This window comes from Halyomorpha halys, unplaced genomic scaffold (genome assembly GCF_000696795.3).
Source record: "Halyomorpha halys isolate HHAL.00 unplaced genomic scaffold, Hhal_1.1 Scaffold324.1, whole genome shotgun sequence".
NCBI lineage: Eukaryota > Metazoa > Arthropoda > Insecta > Hemiptera > Pentatomidae > Halyomorpha > Halyomorpha halys.
Window position 1 is genome coordinate 617,552 of NW_027112641.1, and position 22,270 is coordinate 639,821.

Here is a 22,270-nt window from a genome sequence, read left to right on the forward strand (position 1 = left end):
GGGAATGGTCGAATCTTTGCCCTCAATAACTTTTGAATTAGTGCATCGATTTACTTGCAGGTTTTTCAAAATGTTCCTTATCGCCATAGGAAGATTTAAAGATAAAGAAATTCTCAAATTCTCGAGTAGAAAAACGTTATGAACGAAATTGAGCGTTTTTGGTTTGTAGCGTTTCTTGGTTATTGTATACCAAACGATTTTTCTTTTGCCGAGGAATAAGAAAAAAGCGTAACTGATTCTATTATTCTATATTATGTTTACAAAAAATTATAAAATAAACCCTGGCTTAGGGTATAGTAGGTCAACATTATTTTTTTTAGAAAAAGCATTTCATATTCATTTCGTCAATGCTGTTTCTAACTACCTAATTTACTTTTTAAGGAAATTAAAAAATGGAAAATTTTCACCTCGATTTATTTGGAGTTTTTTATTATTAAAAAAGGAATCAAAGGGGAAAGATTTTGGACTAAAAAAATTTTATTTTCCAATTTTTTCGAAAATTCGTTTTTAACCGAGGTGCTGACAACGAATATGAACTTTGTTTCACTCCTAAAAAATCTTTTACCACACTTTCATTTGTCAGCCGTTTCGAATTGTTTCAATATGGTACTAATATTGAAACACAGACATGTATGGCTATTATTAAAAAACTATTCTGGAAGATTATTGATTGGCCGTATGTATAGATGAATGGAGTATGGTCCGGGTGCGGTAAAAAAAAACTCAAATAGTAAATAATTATACTATTTTATTGTGCCAACGTTTCGCCCCACGTTGCAGGGCTTCGTCAGGGCTAAAAAAGATACAAACACTTGACATAGTACAAAGAAGAAAAAAAAGAAAAACATAAGTGGAAAATAACAAGGGTATACAATGAAAAGCAAAATATAATAAGAATAATTAAAGGTTGTAAATAGTAAATGAAAAGGGTAATATTAACAGATAGATAAGAGATAAAATAAGGGAAGAAATATTAAAGGAAGTATGAATTAAGAGATGAAAAAAGAAAAGAATAAAATCAAATGATGAGTCTCAACTTCAAACTTTTGAATTAGTGAAGCAATTGATGTACTATCTCTTTCCGAAGAATAAAGTATTCCTGATTCTATTAAGCTATATTGTATTAACAAAAAATATAAAAACATTCAGACGTCGGTTATAAAAATGATCAGCGGGTTTGACATTTTTCAATATATTTCTAATATTGATGCTCAGTGAGAATTGTTAATCAAAAACTATTTATGTTACTAAATCATAATAATAAAATGTACAATAATTTATATCAAACTTTCAATTGTGTTTAGTAAGTCCATATACCCCTAATATAGCAATAGCGAAGTATTGTCGGGTCAGCTAGTATATTTATACATGTGTGCTGTTATATAAAACATATTTGTGAACACTTATTGAACAATAATTATTTTTTGCCTAATTGGGATGGAATATTCAGATGATTGTAGAAGTTTGGCTTCCGTAGAAGGGTGAAAGGAGCTGGATGGGAGACCCAACAAGAAACTTTAATATCAAGAACTAGAAGAAATGATACTTTCACTCACGTTATGTCTATGGCATTTATTTCTGCTCATCATTACATTTAAATTCTCTGCTTAAAAAAAATACTTTTTACTAGATGTAAATAAAAAAAAAGTTTTAAGTTTCATGGGATCAATAGAACTTCTTCACTACTCCATTTTTTTTCTAGTCCCTTCATTTATATTTTGCAAATTTAAGATATCATTTTTTTCTGAAACTATCACATTTTTAATTATAGCCTTATTTAGGAAATTACTTGTTCTCATGGATAAGCGAAAGTTGCAGAAAAACTTTCTTATAATGTAGACCATGTATATACCAATCAAAAACTATACTCCAAATTGGATTAGCCTTTTTGGAAATATGAGTGTCAAGGAAAATATGTGTTACGCATATGTAAGCTAAACTCCTATAAATACGAAACAAAATTTCTCCCTTGGCGTTTAATATTTAAAATACGAGTGAAAATTTTTTATTCTAAAGACAAATAAATAACTTTTTTTCCTTTTCTACATAAATAAAAAAGCGTCCTTTCCTTCGGTAATGAGCCAGTAAAAAAGTAAAGATAATTGAAGGCACAAGTCGATGAAGTTATGTTACAAACAAATGAATCTGAGAAAAATTGAATTTAATGTTTATTAATTCCTAATTTAGATCTAGGAAATTCAATTTTTATCTTTTGAAAAGTACACCAATTAAAGGTTTTGAAAATTAATCTAATTGTTAAGGAAAAGGATTGTTGAAAATATTCTTCAAAGAAAAGTCTCTATTTTTCCTAAAATTGTTACGTAACTCATTCAATTGCCTTCAATTTTTATTAGTTTATTTAAAATTAATTTTTTTTTTTTGTAATGTTTAGTATTCACATTTAGAACGGCATTATTAGCACTAAAATTTACATCTGCTAATCAATGTATTTTTCTATTTTTTTTCTTGGGCTAGTAAGGTTCCTTTATAACTTTTTTTATTTATTTCACATACATTATTCTTTCCAACGTTTTGGACTGTCTGTCCATCTTCAGATATTTTCTCCGAAAATCGTTGCAAAGTATTATTCATTTTCTATTAACTGTTTCCAGGTATATGATTTATAAAATTTACAAGATTTATTTTAAAATAGTCAACTTTTGTTTTCCTATGTAAATTTTTTTATAATCGATAATTTTGCATTAATTTTACTATTACAGTTATTTCTTTTCTTTGTACTGTTACAATGTTTAAATTTTATTTTATATACGACATTCTACTTTTAAAATTTTTCAAGATTGTGTTTTTTCTGTATTTTTAAGTTTATTGTTGGTATACATCATTATACCTAATAAAATATATTCTGTCGTTTTGATAGGTCAGTGTCTCGTAGAATGGTATTGTTTTGGTTTTGGATGTTCTTAAACTCTGATAATTTAATGGATAAAAATAATAATAAAGTAAAGAAAAAAAAAACTGAAAGAGGAAAGAAAGAACATGTGAGGTGGAGGAAAGATGATGTGGGCAAGCTGTTGGAAGCTTTATTATCTTATATAGATAATATGATTTTTCTTTCTAATTTAAAAAAAATCGTTCTTTTATGAAATTTTAAATTTCTACTTTAAATAAATATATATTAATATCAAGTTTTAAATACTTAAGTCGTGACAAATCGATTTCACTTCTTAGGTCCGATAAGCTATAGATCCATAAATAATGTTATAATATTTCTTTTTGTTAAATTATATGTATTAAACATAAATATATATAAAGTGTGTGTACATTTATTGTCCTCAAGGTCTAAGGAAATAAAGATGAATATTAATGGGAGCAATTAGAAAGCAATAAAAATGGAAAGTACCATAATGAATGTAGCAACGGCATTTCAAGATACTTCGCTGTCACGCAGGACTACCAACCGTTATGAGAATATATTAATTAAAACACTTATGGATAACTTTTTCCTTGTTTAACATTTCTATATGCGAACTTCCACAATGTGTTTTATTTAAATTAAATTTTTTCATAGATTTTGACATTAACTGTGTGTACTGTTGAATTATAAACATTCGTTTATTTATAAGATTTTATAGAAACTTTATTATAATGGTTGGATAGATATTGAAAATTGATACACAACTTTTTGTTTTTTAAATTTTGAAAAAATTAAATCATCTACATCTAAAATTTGTTTTTCTATTTTTATACATCTTCATTACTTTAAAAAAATTGCCTTAAAAATTACTAATAATGATAAATGAACAGAATAACTGAAGGCTATAAATGAATAACCAATCACAAGAAGAGATCGTAACTTCCATCCCGGCTGGACCTACCCCACTAATATTTGCTTAAATGGGAAGAAAATACTTTAAAATAGTTAAATCGAGCAATATTTAAAAAGTGTCTGAAATTGGAAAACGGCGTGAGTAATTATTATTATTATTAACATTGATGATTAATTGATTAATGATTGATTAACAATGTTTATTAAGAATAATAATTTATTATTAAATTATAAATAAATAATATTTTATGTTAAATGTAAAAATAAAATCATCTATCATTTATCTTCTGTATATGCTATTTTGGTCAACACGATATCTCACGGTGGTACTGATAACATTTTTCTAAATATAAAAAATTATGGAATAAAAGAGTTATTTTGTGATTCATTTTTTAATTGAATTTTTGTTTTGCAATTTTTCTTCCACAAATTCGGCATTTCCAAACTCAAGCTAATCATCCAATATTGACTTTTGACTAAATCTGGAACTATAAAATAATTTTTCCACTAAGTTTAGGCGATCACAGATGTGTAATAACTTTTCAATTGTCTTCCAAATTAATTTTATTTATTTTTAATCTGCCCTTTAGTTTAATTTTGTAATGTTTTCTTTATTTTTCATGGGTGTTCTTCAACTAATTTTGAAACTATCAGTAAATAGATTAGTTGATAACTATCTATAAAAAGATATGGAATAACCGGGTTATTTCTGTGATCCACTTTTTTTTAATTGGATTTTTTTTTTTGCAATTTTCCTTCCGCAAATTCGGCATTTCCAAACTCAAGCTAATCATCGAATATTGAATTGTCTTCAAAATTAATTTTATTTATTTTTAATCTATATAGTTTAATTTTTTAATGTTTTCTTTATTTTTCATAGGTGCTTTCATCTAATTTTCTACTATCAGTAAATAGATTGTCATCAACTATATAACTGTACATACTGATTTGAATAAATATCAATAAATTGTTATAATTTATATACTGTTACCTAATATTATTTCATACACGGAAATAATATTTGAAAGATTTAGTGTAATTTCACTGATTATAACTATTTTCCTTGACAGGCATGAATTAATCATTAAAGATAAATAAATAGAAAAAAATATATAAATATTAAGGATTTTATTCATTAATATACATTCACTGAAGTATTTCTTTTTTTTTTTTAATCCAATGATATGACGTGAGTGAAAGTTGTTTGGGGAATCGTTATATATCGAACCCATGTGTCAATTGTTCATAAGAAGCTTCTTTAGATCACCAGTCCATTTTATATAATGACAACTAATTCATTATATAAAATATAAAACATTTCTTAAAAAAGAAAAATGATGATAGGATTTTAAATTTTTCCGTCTTACATAAGAATTATATGATAAAGGAAGGAATACAACTAGTACATTTATCATGCAGATAAAAAAATGAATATTTCACTGCTACATTCAATATGAAAGTATTCTTCTTATTGCAGGATGTAGTATTATTTTTTATAAATAAAAGCTAATAAATATCTTATTTCTTATGTAGGATTGATGTAATGGATTTTTTCGATTAATGTTCAAAATAATTTTAAAATTTAAATATAGGTTTTAATTATTCTCTAGAATTTTGTTTTTCGGGCACATTTAATTTTTTTATTGATTATAACAAATGCATAATTTATTAATAATAAGTATTAATTTTTTAGGGTGATTCCAGGCTGTTTTTGGCCATATCGCTAAAAGAACGCCGAAAATTTAATTTGTTTTTCTCAACTCCATGGGTGCGTGAGATTGATGTCAGAGGATGATGAGAAAACGGAATGAAGGAACCTCTTTTCCTCCCTTGGGAATGCATTTGAAGAGAGGGCTGAGGAATACGATATTTTGGAAACCTGGGAAATAATCGGTATCTGTCTAATGATTTAAATTCAACGCGTATAAAGCTCAATATTACTAAACTTTTACTTTTACATTAAAAGTTTATAATAAAAAACAATAACTGCCAGACGTTTACTAGAATTCGAGTTGTTAAAATTCATTAAATTAAAAAAATATATTGATTTAAGATGAAGCACCCCCTGATTAATTAAAATATCTATAATAATGTTGTTGAAGAAAATTTGATTTGATTGATGTAATTTAATTTTTTTTAAATATATTTCATAATTAGAAAGATTCCTTGAAGTGCATACTTAAGACTTGTGGTATGTGGCTTGCGCCCTTGCTCAGCCTCTATTGGCTTTTAATACTAGTGACAAGGTTAAGAGATAAGCGCTGGGATCATTCGAATAACTGATTCTTCACAAGTGGGGAAACAAGCTCGGTTCGGAGTTCCCCAATCTTAATGTAAATATTGTAAATTAAATATGTTATTTTACTTTAAGTTTATTTCATTTATTTTTTTGGTTCTTTACTTTTCTCTCCTATTTATTATTTTCTTATCATTTAATTACAATGTGAATGTGCTCTCCAATCTCAATTAATATTGTTTGAAATGCGACAGAATTTAATATTAATAAAATTACTTGGCACAGAATATTTGCCTATTCGCCCCCCACAGGATTCATTTCTCATGAAAAAAACCTCAAGTAAGGTTAATCGAGATTTTACGTCCTATCTTCCCTCGTTAAATCATTTCATGGTTGTCAGTCAAGTCGATGAGAATAGAAAATATCTAATGCTACAAACGATATATATTTTTTTCTATTTTGCTTTTAGCATTTTTGGTTATTACGTATCCTTACGCAACAGTGGAAAAGCATCAATAATTTTGTAAACAATTTTTTTTGTATTATCCTTGCTAAACTTCAATTGTTATTAATTTGAAATTTTTTTAATTCTTTTCAAATTTTCTTCTTTTTTCTGATGTAACTTTCCGCATGGGAATTATAAAAATAATATTATATATACACAGAACTCTATGGGCTCATTGAATTTTATTTATAAGTAAACAATCAAAAATTATAACTTACAATATAAAACATCGTTGGATATATCGCAAAAATTATTTGCTATTAAGATATATTTACAGACAAACAAATAATATTTATCTCTTAGTTCTAGGGCACGACCTAGTGGTTTTGTGGGGGGGGGGGAGAGGCGGTAATATTCTATTACATATTGTCATGAACTTACTACAACTATCATAACGCTGCCCTAATAGAAGAATAATGACAACTGAATACTCTCACTTCTAAATCACATTAAAAATCATATTTAACTTTTAGAACGAGATAGAAATTTTAGAGAAGTCTGATGAGTCTGATAGAGAAGACTGAGAAGTCTGAATCTGATTATTAAGATTATATTATCTGTTAGTTGAGGTACTGAATTTTTACTTTGAAAATTCTTTTTTTTTTTTTTTTCCTGAGACTTCATTCCGCCTGATTTTATTCACGCTCAATCCAAAACGAAGCGAAAAAACCAGCACTAAAAATTACATCTGTATTCTTAATATATTGCTTCGTTACATGTCGCATATGGTTTTCTAGACTTTTTGCCTTAGTAACTTTTATGAAGCACAGAGCATTTTTAAAAACATATAAAATTAAAATGGAAGACGAATGAACGGTAATTTAGATATCTGTGGAATAAAAATGACTGTGAAAGATTTATTTTATTATTCGTGATGTAATGCACAAATTTTATAATATTCTGGCTTGTTTTTAGGGGGGGGGGGAACAAACCTCCTGCTTTGTCTGTCTATTGTTAATGTTTCATTTGTTTTCCTCTCATTTGTGTTCTAATGTTTATGTCTACATTTAAATGAATGAAAACCCTCCTAAAGGTTCTACTCTGTGATTTGATTTATACCTGCTCAATTCAAAACAAATATTTTGTTTTAAATTAAATAAAACGTCATATTGAACACACTAATTGATTAATTCATAATTCTAGAGTAAACGTTGGTAAATAATCAAGCAGGATCTTGATTAATTCATATCAGAATATAATAACTTTTATAAGTAATCTCGTTACATATTCATATTTCATTTGAATGATGTAAATGTAAGGTAAGAGATTGAGATGGGAAATCTCAAAAATTTCTAATCCACAAAGACGATAAAATCAAAAATTAGCTCCTATTTTTCCTTATTCGGATATTTCAACACAGTTTTCGCAAAGTTTCGAAAGTACTTCAAAAGAAAATCGACCTTAATAAATATACATTTATACGTATTGCTCAGTATAATACGGGAACCGGTATGGAAACAGATTCTTAGATAATTTTTATAACGTTAGCGAAACATAATTTAATTTTATTAAATGCCGATTATGCGTGTGTGCTACTGTTTCCCAAATTCTTCTATCCTTGAAGATTGGTGTAACTGGAGGATTAAAATAAATTTCATCAAATCACCTTCTCCCTTCGTCATAAACCTATGAAGTCCTGCCCTAAAGTACCCTTTAATAATACTCTACTTATACCTGTCGAACAGATCCGATGCCTCTGACTCTAGGCAAACAACTAACTTGAAATCCTCATACAAGACTGAAAAGACAGGAAACTAACCATCCATTCCGACTACTACAATACTTACTAGACATACGGTCTAAGAAAAAAAAAATACTAAAGACTCATTTACATGACTATTATAAGGCCTATTTGACTTACGCAGTTGAGCTTCAGGGTTTCACTAAACCATCGAATTCTTCTCGTATCCAATCAGTAATTCTTCGAAATTCCTCAATGCTCCTTACTTTGTCACAAATAAGATCATCCATAACGACCTCAAAGTTCCATATGTTGCCAGAAATGTATTAATCTTTTCATGATAAACTCCCTAACCACCCGTTTTAACATTTACTAAATGTACTTTGAATTTAATACAGTTGTAAGTTTCAATAAATAAATCAACAACAATTTCATAGTACTACAGCTGTTTTTGGACAATTTAAATAAAATACCGACTGTTTCTGGATCATCCCACTTAAAGAGTTCCTGCATTTTTGGATTATTGCTATATTAGAGAATCTACATGGGTCCAATGAAGAAAATTGATAGTTTGTTATAATTCATTGTATTTAATTAAAATTAAATTACTTTATTCTTATTATTTAGTAACATAAATTAAACCAATATATGCGATAAGGAACGAAAATAAAAATGTGTACTGCTAGTCAGACCGACTGATAGCCAATGTGTGGTAAAATGCTAACATCTAACTTTGTTGTAGGATCGTTAATTTTGGTCCGATTTAGATAATTTTTTTAAGACAACTGGACCATCTATGATATTGTCATGTATAAAGTTCATAGAATATAAATAGTTTTTAAATAACAACTCTCACTGTGGTTTAATACTGGTACCGAAAAAATTCGGACCGACTGGCTTATCAAAGTGTAGTAAAAGATTTTTTAGAAATGATATTTGTTTTTAACGCCCCAAGAAACCCTTTAATTCGAATTTGCGAAAAATAAAAGCGGAAAATAATTTTTGTAGGCCAACATTTTGGCCTTAGATTGATTTATTTTGAAAATATAAATAATTTTAACACGACATTACCAATCTACACCAATCTTGGCTGTGGTTTAGGGTTCTATAAACTACACCAAAGGGCGCAAACCGGATCTAATTTTACAATTTAGAACCAGAAATATAAAATAAAATAAAACGTTAAAATGTTTTTGTTTTTTTTATTTAAAATCAATATTTCGCCCTTATCATGGCGTCTGTGAAAGAGCATACATTCAGCTATACAACAGTTCTATTAACGTAGGAATTGAAGAAAATGCAGAGGAATTATGAACAGTTATAGGAACACTTGACATCAGGAGAAAAAAAAATCTGCCAAATAAACCAATGTGAGAAACTTCTAATTTTGGATTTCTTCGAAAAATAGTATACAGTGGTATGAGACAACAGTAAAAACGAATATGGATTTTTTTTTTTCTAAAAAAAATAATTTGTTACCTATTTTATCCCGAGGCACATTATGTTTTTGTAATTTTTTTTTGTAAAAGTTGGAATCAGTGATTTTTTTTTCTTATTCTTCTAAAAGACACGGTTCGATTGATATCAAATGACAATGAAAAAAACTTATACTTTCTGAGCTACAAACCAACAAAGCTTAGTTTTGTTTATATTTTTTTTTACTTGAGAATGTGGGGATTTCATTCTGATTAAACCTTCCCATGGCAAAAGAGAACATTTTAAAATAAACAGGATGTAAATCGGTCCAGTAATTCAAAAGTTTATTGCGGAAAAAGATAGAACGGACTTAGATTTTTAAAAATTCATTCTATCCAAATATGAGTTTGTTCAAAATATGTATGTGAGTGAATTCCTTCAATTTTTATCAAGAACATCTTTACACTGCTTTACAGAGGAACTTATTTCGGAACTTAATAGTCCAGATATTTCTATCATGGTTGAGTTTAACTTTTGAAGGATATTGGAATGAGAACTCTTGAATAGCTGAATAACGCGGTTAGCCAAGTTCTAAAGTATTTCGCAAGTGAAGTCTGCTTTCACATGTTCATTGAGGAAGCTTTCTTTTTCAACTAAGTATTGACTTGACTTATCTCTGTCTTCACTTTCGCTCTTTCTTCTGTTACCTGAATAGCGCTTGTGTTAGGAATACGTTATTTCTGTCTAAATCCTTTCGTGTAAAGAGGATGGGGTCAGATCAGTAGAGAGAGCATACTAGTTCATAGAACCACTAAAAAGGTGGAAAAAAATATTTTAAAATATCTCCACATCACCAACCTCGAAGAATGGTGCCAAAACTGGAGGATTAAAATAAATCACACCAAATCACATTTACCCTTCGTCGTAAACCTTCGTCTTGCCCTACAGTATCTTTTAATAATACCCCACTCATTCCTGTTGAACAGATCCGTTACTTAGGACTAAATCTGGACATACGACTGACATGGAATTCTCATACAAGACTGAAAAGACAGGAAACTGCTCGTCGATTCCGACTATTACAACATTTACTAGACAAACAGTCCATTACAAAAGACTGATCTACATGACTATTATAAGGCCTATGTGGACATACGGAGTTGAGCTATGGGGCTCCACTAAACCATCTAATTCCTCTCGAATCCAATCCTTACAGTCCAAAGTCCTTCGTAAAATCCTTAACGCTCCTTACTTTGTCACAAATCAAATCATCCATCAGGACCTCAATGTCCCCTATGTTGCCGATTTGGCCAGAACCTTGGTATCTGGTTCTGTTTTTGGAGTTCTATCAATGGGTAGATTCTCCACATGTTTTTATCATGTCATAATATCACTTGTAATACAGTTGTAAATATCAATAAATAAATTATTAAAAAAAAAATATCCCCAATAATGAATATTCATTTAATATCATCAAAAAAACATACATATTGATACAAGAGCCCAAGAGGAGAAAAAAGGCAGTCATTTCACCCCAATTTTCGATTATTTTAATTAAACTATAATTACTAGTCAAAATTGATGATTCTGCTAAGTATCGGTAGGGGGAATAAAAGATGGCAGCTGTTTCAAAATGTTAAAAAAAGTTAATTTTTTATTCGAAGCTCTGTATCTTGAAAACTACCAACACAAACACCACAAAACCTAGGAGAATATTATTTAAAGTTGAGTAAATTTACTAAAACACCAATAGTGCTATTTATGTTCAATAGTTACCGAAATATAGCTTTTTAAAAAGCAACAGTGTATTCAGTGTAATAATTCAGTGTAAATGACCCTAGTGGTCGAAACACTTAAATAAATAAAACAAAAACAAAAACAAAAAGCAACATTTCGTAAAAATGTACTGAAAGATCAATAGTTAGTGAATATTATTTCCTAAAATAAATTGATTTTTGTCGTTTCGACAAATTATGCAAAATTTATATTTATGTACAAATATCATAAAAGAGCAATTAAGAAGATACTATCCCTAAGAAGATACATGACGTAAACTACTGCTTAGTAAGATTAATTACCTTTATTTTGAGTGCTAGCAGTCATATTTAGCAGTCTTATGTTTCCAAAGATATATTTTTTCAAAAATCAAACATTTTATCCGAACAACTAGAAATTAATAAATATTTTGATAATTTATTTTATCAAATATCATATAAACTAGTACTCCTATAAAAATAAACGTTATAAACTATTTTATAATAAATTTGAGTGCTGGCAGACATCTGTACATTGAATGGTTCCTAAAATAATGTTTTTCATAAATCAAACCTATCGTCTAAACAACTATAATTCAATTTATTTTTGTAAATTTCATGAAAAATACTATTCCTACGAAAGTAAAGAACATAAACTACTTTATAGTACATTGAACTAGCTTTAATTTGATTGCTAATAGACATCTGTACGTCACAGTTCCTGAGATATAGATTTCTCAAAATAAATTAACTAACTACTGCTTTTCAGTGTATTTTTAATGAAATGTTGCTTTTTAAAAAGACATACCTCGGGATATATTGAACGTAAATAGCTCTATAAGGACTCATATTTTGGTAAATTTTCTCTACTTTAAATGATGTTCTCTTGGATTTTCTAATGCCATTGGTAGTTTGGACGATATACAGCTACGAATGAAAAATTATTTTTGTTTTAGTTTTGAAATAGCCGCCATTTTTTATTCCCTCTACCTATACTTGGCAGACTCATCAATTTTGTCTAGTGATTATAAAATAGTTTTCATTTAAGTAATCAAAAATTGGGGTGAAATAACTTCCTTTTTTTCTTCCCTGCTCTTGTACTACATGCTTAATTTACCTATTATGTCCACGAATATGAAAAAGACTGCTTTGAAGACATCTGTACGTCACATAGTTCCTGAGATATAGATTTCTCAAAATAAATTAACTACTGATTTTCTGTGTATTTTTTATGAAATGTTGCTTTTTAAAAAGACATACCTTGGGATATATTGAACATAAATAGCTCTATGAGGACTCATATTTTAGCAAATTTTCTCTACTTTAAATGATGTTCTCTTGGATTTTCTAATACTGTTGGTAGTTTGAACGATATACAGCTACGAATGAAAAATTATTTTTTTTTTTAGTTTTGAAATAGCCGCCATTTTTTATTCCCCCTACCTATACTTGGCAGACTCATCAATTTTGCCTAGTGATTATAGGAAGCCTAGTTTTATGCCTATTATGCCTAGTTTTCATTTAAGGAATTGGGGTGAAATAACTTCCTTTTTTTCTTCCCTGCTCTTGTACTACACGCTTAGTTTACCTATTATGTCCACGAATATGAAAAAGACTGCTTTGAAGAAAATTTATTTACCCATGAAAAGGCTTCCATCTTAGGGTTAGAACAGATAAACTTTTAACACCTGAGATGAATGGTATGCATAAGGCATTGAATAGATTGGTGGGTCAACACCAGCAAAGAGCTCACAGATTAATGATTCTCCGTTCACTGCTATTGTTCACAAATAAATTGTTCTGGATCGGATGGGACAAAGAGGGTTCCTGTAATATGTACAGATGTATCTAGATTATACCTCAGAAGCCATTCTTGGTATCTAATAGTATTTAGTATTGTATATTAGAGTGTAAATGTGATTAGAGACTATATATAATGAAATAGCCGGTATATGTACATATCATTTTTCTATTGTATATATTTGTAAATGCTTATTTCTTTGTTCCAGGAGGTAAGAAAAAAAAGAGACTATATTATTTTATCATTATGTTATTTTATTTATTTTTCATACAGATAGTTTAATTACGTTCATTTTGTTTATTCTTCTGTTTGCATATATTTTTTTAGAGTTTTTTTTATTCATTTATTCAATTTATTTTATTTTATTTTAGTATGTATGAGATCATTCATCACTATTACCTATTGCCCACATCTGTGTGGCAGATTGTAATATCTATCAATAAATAAAAAGTTGTAGAAAAAAAATTGTATTTAGAGAGCGCAAAGCCTCTTAGTGCATAACTATGTAACTTTAGTCTAAACGATGGAAAATATCAGATAAATTAAAACTGTCTTAGGTTAAAAAAGCTAACCGTGGAAATATATTTTTTTATTATATTATTATTTTATATTATACTAGGTGACCCGGCATTACTATGCTATTACTTTATTTGAAGATGTATGTAGATTTAAATAACACAAGTAATAGATTGATTTATTTATATTACTGAATATAGTTAAATTAAACATATACGTATACTTTATTATTATGATTTGGTTACATACATTAAAAACGAATGCGTCTCAAGAAAGAAAGGTTGAAAGAGCAAATGCAGAGGAGTTGTGAACGATTGTATGAAAAATATTCACCGGATGAAAAAATAAAAACAGAAAAAATTTCTTAATTTACCTTTCTTAATTTCTTTGAAAAATGGTATTTGATAGTTTGAGACGACACAAAAACGAATATGAAATACTCTTTTCTTAAAAAAAGTTTATCCGACCTACTTTACCCCGGAGCCACGTTATGTTTATATAATTTTTCGTAAATAAGTTATAGCTTAATAGAATCGCATTACAGATTCTTCTTTTTTCTTATTCTTCGGTAAAAGACAAATTGATTGGTGTATAATAACAGTAAAAAAAAAAGCTTTGTTTTGTTCATAATTTTTTTTCTACTCGAGAATTCTAGGATTTCATTTTCTTTAAATCTTCACTTGGTGGGAGGGAACATTTTGAAAAAAAATTGCAAGTAAATCGGTCCACTAATTCGAAAGTTTATTGTGGACACAGATAATACCATTCCCTTTTAAGTATATAGATTATTTAAAATAAATAATTTAATTTCTATCCATTTTAGTCTCAAAACACTTTATTTTTCTTACAAGTCCGACGTTTCGGCCAATCCGTTCATCCTCAGGAACAATCTACTTAATACAATTTTGGAATTATATAATTTAAAAACTCCATCCAGGCTATTCTGCCCAGGTCAAAACAATAATTTCTAATTAATTCAATATTCACTTAAAACCAAAATTAAAATCATTTGTCACAATCACTATTCCTTAAAAACTTTATCACAACAATTATTTGTTAAGATTGTTTAAGTGTGTGATTGTGAAAGTGTTTAAGATTATAAATTATACATAGATTATATTTTTGAGATGTCTGGGAAACTGGGAAATAAACCAACACCTGGACAGGTGCCAACCAAATATGCCAATTATGAAAGTGAATAAGGATTAATTTTTTGCAATTATTAAATAACGAAACGTACAGAACTAGAAAAGATAAATAAACCATCTCTTGTGATCTTCTAATGATTTTCGTAATCAAAAGACCAAAAAGTGTTTTTTATTTATTTATTTTTTTTTTAATAATTTATTTAATGACATGATACAAACATGAGGAGAATCTACTCATTGATAGAACTCCAAAAATAATTTTAGAGGAGAAGATCTCGAGGCCATCTTATTTTCAAAAGCTTAGGGGGATTATTAGGTAATGCAGGAGAAGCCAGGTTAGAAACAAGTTGGTTTGGGTGGTTGGGAAGTTTATCATGGAAGGATTGGTATCTAGTGGAGCTCCAAAGTTCAACTCCGTATGTCCAGATAGGCCTTATTACAGTCATGTAGATCAGTCTTTTGTAATGGATTGGGAGTTTAAAAAGTGTTTTAAGCACGAAAAATAGGTTTATTAACAAAAAATAACAGTCGAGTATTCTAGGAAGAAATTGGTCGATAAATAGCTTCGTTAAAGATATTTACGAATAAAATCTGTATCAGATTGAAAAAAAAAATTATAGAATTTTTATTAATTCCATAATTTTTATAAATAAAAAAATTTAAAGTTGTTGTTTGGAGTACAGTCAAACGGAGGTAAATAAAATCATTATTCATTGCTGTTTTTTTTCTCCTGAGCTTCAGATTCTCTATCGGTACTAACTGGTATGTCCGATGGGTGAATGGACCATGACTGATCGAATACTGAATGGGTAGTTGAACCATGACGAGAAAAGTTAACAATGAACAAGTTTTACAATGGTCTAGGTTTGTACTAGTAAAGAGTATTTGATTTTTAGCTTAATTTAATCGTCAAATATCGTGTTTTTCCTTATTTTTATTTTATGAAAAATAAAGAATAAATTTAATTATGATTTTTATTTAGACTCGAATGAGTTTGTTTGGTTGTTTAGTGGCGCCAAACTTCATTGGTCATCAACGCCATTTTGCGAATATTCGTTACATTTTATTTATTTCTTGATTTGATTATTTTATTTTTTTTTTCTTCCGATCAAGTTATATTTTTGTCAGTAAATTTTGTGATTTCAAAAACCGAAACACCAATTCTATTGCCTTATCATCGTCTCCAATAGTTTTTGAGATATCTTGGCTTAGTCCCAATGAGACTCGAATGAGTTTTTGGGTTGGGATAAATGAAATACAAGATTTTTTTTATTTTGATGAAATAGAATTAGAAACCATCTATTGTTAAAAAACACTTTAACACTTAATTTGATTATCAGTAAAGTTTCCTCTTTAAACATTTTAACAAGAAACATTACATGTAAACATTTCTCTTCTTGGAATGTATTATTTTATTTTAAAAGTAGAGTACCAAATTTTTTTCATGACAATGACTTATCAAATGTATTTCAGTTATCTTATATAAATTTTTAATTAATTTAATTTATAAATTACCTGATTTGAAAATTTAATCACCCCATAGACTTGTCTTTGACAGGCTGTAATTTTTTCGAATGCGAAGTTGATCCAAAAACACATTAAAAAAAAAACAAAATAATCCCAAACGAAAACTATAAAAATATTAATTTATCTGGTTTATTGATTCAAAGCCAAAAAAAAAAAAAAAATCATAAAAAGATATAAAATGCTTTTGAGAGTTGGAAGAGATTTTCGGAGCAGACAGTTGTTATTTATTGTATTTGTTTTTTTAATACAAATCATATCGTTAAATTTTTTTGTTTTTGTAATATTTTTTATTTATTTTATTTATTGATATTTACAAATGTGTAAAATACATCAAGTAGGAGGATCATGAGGAAATCATAATGGTATGGTACAAGCATGTAGAGAAACTACCCATTGGTAACACTCTAAAAACATTTTTACAATATAAGGTCTCGAGGCCATCTTCTTTTCAGACGCCTCGGAGGATTGTCCGGAATAAAACAGGAAGCAAGATTAGAAACTGGGTTTGAGTGGTTAGGGAGTTTGTAGTGGAAGGATTGGTATTTGGTTCGGGCTAGATCGGTTACAAATGGAACATTAAGGTCTTTGTGGATGATTTTATTGGTGACAAAGTAGGGAGCATTTAGGTTTTTACGAAGGATTTGGACTGTAAGGATTGGATACGAGAGGAATTCAAATTTTTGTGTAATATAAACTGAAATTTTATATGTTCCCATCCAACATTATTTCAGTTAAATTTTTTTAGTGTTATAGAACCAATGAGCATGATCTGGCAGTCCAAATATATTAAGGATAAATACAATTCAGAAACACATTTACAATACAGAACTCTCTTACGGTAAAGAACGCTCTGATCCATAATGTAATTTCTTAGAAAATTAATGAATTTGGTTTAAAATTTAATTTTCGATAAAATCTACTTATAAATAAAACTAAAAAACAAAATTAACAGACAGTAAACAGCTCTACCGCAAACTGAACTAACAATAAGTGGGGCATTCCAACACTTTCACGGCAGGACAATGTCAAAGGGAAGTTCGTTACATAATGGGATATTATATCAATGTCTATTTTAGAATCTTTTTTAGAAGGTTATTAACTAATATTTTTTCTTGGTGGTCAGATGTAATTTTCGAATGTCTGAAAATATATTGCGTGCTGATTATGTAATATTGATGCCTTAAATGGATCCTGAAAATTAATATGAACTAGATTAAGATAATGATTCCAGTTTAAGTTAATAAATATTTGGAATAGTTTAGTACAATTTTTTTTTTAAATCGCTTATTCGTTACCTTTTTGGAAAGGTCCAAAGACGAGTAGATAACGAAAATGCTATCGATTTTAAGATGCTATCGTTGCATATCGATATATTTTAACTTTTCTGATATTCGACGTATTTGGGTCCGATTGTATGTTTTCTTAGATGAAGAAAATGAAAATGCTATTAATTTTAAGTTCAAGTGCTGGCATATAGATTTATTTTAAATTTTCAGGTTTCTAACACACTAGGGTTGGGGCCTCCTAAAACATCTAAAGGGTTATATTTTAGGAGATTCAGAAATATTTCTAGCTTTATTTTAAATTTTCTTATTTTTAACGTATAGGGCCCCTTTAAATGTTTTAATATTCTAATATGTTAGAAATCAAAAAAGTTAAAATAAAATGAAACGCAAGTGTCCGATCATAAAATCAATAGCATTTTCATTTTCTGCATCTCCTAAAACATATAATCAATAAATCAATACACAATCCGAAAATATAGGAAGGGACGGTCCTAGATCTGTAATAGTAAAAAAAAAAATTGCAAAAAATGAAACAAAAGATAATTTTATATTTAATTAGGTTAAATATTTCATCGTATAATTTTTTATACGATTGAAATTTTTTTTCGAATAAAATATTATTCGTGTCACAATTCACGATTACAAATGTCTTTCATCAATCGAATAATTTTCGCCCAATCATGCCTCTAACAGCATGGCCCGGCCAAAGATCACCACGTTCTATGGCGACAATAGGGAAAAAAAATTATGTCGGTGCACAAGTAATAAGTAGGCACAAGAAAATTTCAAATTGGGATGGATAAAGTTCACAATCAGTGACATATTAAAATAGATTGACCACCTATGAACCAGACTATGAAATACACAAGGTTGAACTAGTTGGATTGTTAATTATTACTCATAGAAAACTGAATGAACCCTTTTCGAAAGGAGAGGAATATTTTCACTGACTGTAGTAGAGGATTGAAGAAAGTAACCTTTCACCTGATTAAAAATTATTAATATTGCTTTCCTTTTGATTCAAGTTGCCCTTCACTTGAAAGATGTACTATGTGATAGACCGGTTCGTTAGTGTAGCCAGAGCGGTGTTTAGAAAGATGCAGTTGGCATTGCAATAACAGTGATTACAGTGTCTGCATTACACGAGATCAGAGAATTAGATACATGTTTCTTTACAATAGCTATAATAAAAATAGTTTTATATAGTTACAGTAACGATTTATAGTTCCAATGGATTTAAAAATAACGAATAGTAAGAGTTGTATCTCTTTTAGCAGCGTGCAAATTTAGCTATGTTAAATTACTTTTCGATGATCATCATTATTCACCAAAGACATTTCTATTCCATGTCATTTAATTATGACAGTGCAAGACATTAATTGATGTCTCAGTTTAGCTTCGTCACATGACTTTCTCTTAAACCATTTATCTTTTTAAGTTTAACATTCGAATTATTTCGTGATGATATAATTTATAATTATAACGATAAAAGTCTTTTATAACGATAAAAGACCAAATAAGGATATAACAGTATATTTCGAAGTGATTGATGATTGTATTTCACGTAATATAAAAAATGATTGATATTTTAGCCTGATAGAAGTTTTTAATAATAATATTTATTTATTAAATAAATCAAAACTTGTATCCTTTTTTGTCTCAACACTTTTTATTTCAACAGTCCAACGTTTATATGGTAGTGAATTGGTGGATAGTTTTAAAATAAGAAGATTTAGATAATTATGATTTTAAATTAAAAAAATAGGTTTTTAACTTATAATTAATGAATGACTTGGGCAGAATAGCCTGCAAAAGAAATTTTAAATTTAATGTGAGGAGAATTTATAATTGAAGATGTCCCTGAGGATGGCTAAAATGGCCGCAACGTTGGACTGTTGAAATAAAAAGTGTTGAGACAAAAAAGGATACAAGTAGTGATTTATTTAATAAATAATTACCTTGTCTCAAGAAATTGAAATAATATAATTAAAATAATATTTATTTATATATTAACATTAATATTTTACACTTATATCCTGTTGACCTTAAAATAATCACCATGCAGAAAAACATATTATCTTTATCTTCCATAAACGATTTATAATCATTATTCTAGCCGCTGAGATGAAACAGGTTTTTATGGTTCTGAGGTTTTATATGCGACATTTAAGGATAATGGAAATTGACTCTCACCGATAACATTCTTACCGTTTAGTTAAATTATAATGTACTCATAAGACCTCTTCTATTCCTTAAACATTTTTTTTTTATAAAACGTTATTAATTCACTATTATGAATTACTAATTAAAAAAATTAATTCATCTCACAGAGGCACATCAAATTCTTTGATTAATTAACGGCACCTGGACCTCCACAGAGGTAGCAAACAGACATAAACCGTCTTAAGCTCGACTGAGTACTACTAACTTACAACTGACAAGACAACTGGTGAGTCTCGTCATCATCAAGTCCCGTTTATCTATCTTTATCCACCATATTCCATTTCCTCAGTCTCCTCTTAAAATGCATCAACAAATGGAGAAAAAGAGATTGATTTCACCAATTCTCACTACCTCTATGCACATACCACACCCTAAACATCCAGGGGGCTTAGAAAAAAGAAAAACAAAAAAAAAAAATATATATATATTATTAAACTGTTTGCAATTCTTCAATATGAATATATTTATGTAATATTGCTAGCCAATCTAAACGATGAGGCAGCTTGACTGACCTATGTACTTCGCAGACGCCCATTCGAAATTTTTTTCAATTATATTTATTTTTTGTTAGTAAAATCTTGTCAGACACCCAGCTTAAGTATAATTATTTGTTCCTTAGAAAAATAGGCGAAAAATGACATTTCATGATTTTTACCTAATTCATCCAATTCATTAAGGGACCCACTGTATAATACATTATCAGTTGGTTAAAATTTCTCAGTCTTTCCAAATGTACTGGATAAATACGTTTCCTTGATTGCTCAAACACTGAAAAATATTGTCACGTCCCCGGTGACATGAAGAGAAGGATGTTCGGGTTTTGAATTCGGTAGCAGTGAACGAAAGGTGGAACTGTGACGGAACTGATTCGGTTATGTAATGGCTATTGGTATGCCGTTGGTTCCTGTGGAGCGGTTTCTCTGCGACTTTTGCGTCCATATGTAGTAGGCAATTTCAGAACTAATAATGACAGTTTAAACCAAACTAAAAAGTTAAACGATACTACAAAACTTCTAATAGTTAACAGAAATAAAAATAAAAAATCTTTTCGAGTTGCAAGCCTACCTTCTACGCCACCATCCCTGATGAAGACCTGAAACTCAGGTCGAAACTTGGCATAAAATAAATAAATATGGTTTTGTTTATTTATGTTGTTCTTTGCTGACCGCACCCCCCGACAAACTTCCCCAATCAAAAATCTTTTCTATTCAATGACTCATAATTTAAAGTATTACTTATTAGGAAAAGTACCTACTCGCTCATGAGCTGCCCTTGTTTCTTTACACCTATGCCGCACAAAAAATTAGTTGTTTAAATTGTAAGTAATTGTTCTGAATAAGAGTAATGTCGCTGCTTTGCTTAAATAGTGGCTTATCTAACAAAAAAAATGTTTCGATTTTATTTAAAATTGGACGTATTCGAAAGATAGAACCGTAGACTGCGGTTACTTTCTTTGTCGCAGTCGTCCTACAGAATTTTCTAAAGCTATTAGTGTTTGTTACAAATTAATTCCAGTTTACGGATTACCTCAAACACAAAATGAAAAAAAAAATTTTTTTAAGCAAATGTGCCGGTATTTAACAAAGTAAATCGGGACATGTCATGGCAATGATATCTGGAGAAAATATCCATGAACTGTTTCCCAATGGCTTATTAAAAAATACAACATGCTATAAACTCTCCTAAACTTTTAAAGATTATCTGAAATCGGTGTGACAAGATAACAAAATGAATAAAGGAATATGAATCCATTTCAGCTTTGCACGGACTGAATATTGAGGGTATTAAGAACTTATTGGATAGATTTTTAACATGGAATAAATTTAACATAGAATGCAACAAAGGGAATTAAATTGAATCCATTACAACCTTAAGTTTAATAAAGTAGATTATAATATGCCTTATTAATGCCATACAGAGGTTTAAAAAAATATTAAGATTTTATAAAATCTGTCAATGATGGAAAATGCTATCTTTCAAATTGATGAAATGATCATAAAGATTCGTTTCGTTCCAGATCTCTGTTGCTTCATGAAATCTATGCAATGCAATGTATTAAATTTAATATGAGTATTATAGTACTTTCTATATTAAAAGATAAATTAAAAATTCATTTAATTACTCAATATATAACACTAATTAAATCTTGAACTGTAAATTAAACGTACTTTATGTATATCGGTTTAACAGTCCAATAATAAACGATCTATCTATTACTTTCTCCCTCGAGGATGTTAACCGGAAAACATGGCGAGAAGATTGCGGCAGATAAAGTGATCAAAGACCTACCAATTACCTCATAATTGCTTGGAATATTTTTTTTTAATCAGCTTTCAGTTTTTTCGTTTGTAGCAATTCAATATTCATACAATATTATATTTATAAAAAAA

General features: G+C 28.8%; 1 protein-coding gene and 1 long non-coding RNA gene across 3 annotated transcripts in view; one reads left to right on the plus strand and one right to left on the minus strand.

Annotated features, from left to right (window-relative positions):
- Nucleotides 1–8,570, minus strand: part of LOC106681293 (uncharacterized) — a 34,854-nt gene extending 26,284 nt beyond the window's left edge. The window contains exon 1 of the long non-coding RNA XR_001343223.2: nt 8,390–8,570. This is a non-coding gene — a long non-coding RNA (uncharacterized lncRNA). The remainder of the gene's footprint in view (nt 1–8,389) is intronic.
- LOC106681291 (uncharacterized) overlaps nt 1–22,270 on the plus strand; it is a 91,355-nt gene that overhangs the window by 4,223 nt on the left and 64,862 nt on the right. The window lies entirely within an intron of this gene.